The sequence below is a fragment of the Chenopodium album genome, chromosome 1 (genome assembly GCF_948465745.1).
Source record: "Chenopodium album chromosome 1, dcCheAlbu1.1, whole genome shotgun sequence".
Lineage (NCBI taxonomy): Eukaryota > Viridiplantae > Streptophyta > Magnoliopsida > Caryophyllales > Amaranthaceae > Chenopodium > Chenopodium album.
This window is the reverse complement of record NC_137834.1, coordinates 13504409-13505928: the sequence shown is the minus strand read 5'-3', so window position 1 is coordinate 13505928 and position 1520 is coordinate 13504409. Positions and strand designations below refer to the sequence as shown.

Sequence of the window (1520 nt, the reverse complement as noted above, 5' to 3'; positions counted from 1 at the left end):
AATATATATAGCATATATCTTTATTTAGCTAGTCAATATCTACAATAATAAAGATGTTTAAAATAATAAGTCGATTTGATTTCAGGTCGCGTCAATAACAAGTTGTGTTGATTTCGGGTCGGGTTTGTAACATATCGGGTTGAATTTCGATTTATGTATTCGAGTCCGGCAAGGAACACGTCAGGTCAGGTTAGTAATAGGTTGTGTTAAATTCGGGTTTTGATGGTTTAAAATAGGGTTGGGTCAATTTTGATTCAGGTCGGATTCGGTTCAAGTCAATAATTTACAGGTTATATTCAGGTCGGGTCATCTCCAAGTCGATTCATGTTCGGGTTCGGGTCTCAAATACTCGGGTTTAGGTTTGGCTTTAGGTCCGATCAGATCGGGTTTAGGTCATCGCTTTTTCCGGGTCAGTATTTCGGATTGGGTCAGCTTTTGATAGTTGTACTTCTATTGCTCTAATCAAGTAACCAACCACAAGGCTTTAATATCCAATAAAAATAAGTTAAAAATCCAATAAAAATAAGTTAAAAATTTGGAGATGCGGGGGATCGAACCCCGTGCCTCTCGCATGCAAAGCGAGCGCTCTACCATTTGAGCTACATCCCCTGTGATGAACTATCCTGCGTGCGTACTAACTCAAACTGCATGTTTTATTAATTTTAAATATTTCTCCTCATTTTGGAAAGCATTATATATAATCAGGCTGCTTTTTTATATTGATTTTTCTTGATTTTGTAGAATAAAAGCTACTATCATATTCTATTGTGTTTCCATGTGGTCAACATTTGGGTAATTGGTTATAGCTTTTGTAATGGGTAGCAATGGAGTTTTAATCTATTTCATTTAAGGGAGGTTATCACACAAAGGTCCTGAATGAAAGAGGCCCGAAATTTAAAGTTTTGTTATACAAACATATTTTCCTTATGTATAATGTTGATTAGGATTTTCTAAAAAGTTTCTTAAAATAAGAAGGGATAAATGAGCATATATTTTGAAATGAATGTGTATATATTTTATACTAAATTAAATGTGTGCATTTAGTTAGTAGAAAATGAAGGAATTGTGTACTTGACTTAATCCTAACGGACCATAACCATTAGTGAGATTTTTCTTTCTTAATTAATAGGTAAATAAATTTGATAATTACCACCATCTATAGTAGACAAAATTTGATTTATCACATCAAGTTTTTTTTTTTTTTTTTTTTTTTTTTTTTTTTTTTTTTGTTTTTAAAAAAAAAAAAAAATTACTACTTAGTTTTTTCCAAAACTTTTAAAACTCCCTCCTGTTTGACGAATGATGTCATCCTGGGGCCTAATTTCGCGTTTTCCCTCTTTTTCCCTCTCTTTCCCTCTCTCCTCCCTCAAATTACCCTGTTTTCTTTGCCCTAATTGCATGATTTAATTGTGTTTTCGTCCCAATTACTTGTTTAATTGTCCAATTTTCATTTCATAAACCCTAAATTTTCAATTTTAGCAAAACTCCCAAATTGATTAACCCCAAACCCTAATTACACT

At 32.7% G+C, this 1520-nt stretch overlaps 1 non-coding gene across 1 annotated transcript; it reads right to left on the bottom strand.

Moving 5' to 3' along the window:
• Positions 1-536: 536 nt before the first annotated feature.
• On the bottom strand, positions 537-609 carry TRNAA-UGC (transfer RNA alanine (anticodon UGC)). The gene has a single exon. It is a non-coding gene; the product is annotated as a tRNA-Ala (tRNA).
• Between the last annotated feature and the right edge of the window lie 911 nt (positions 610-1520).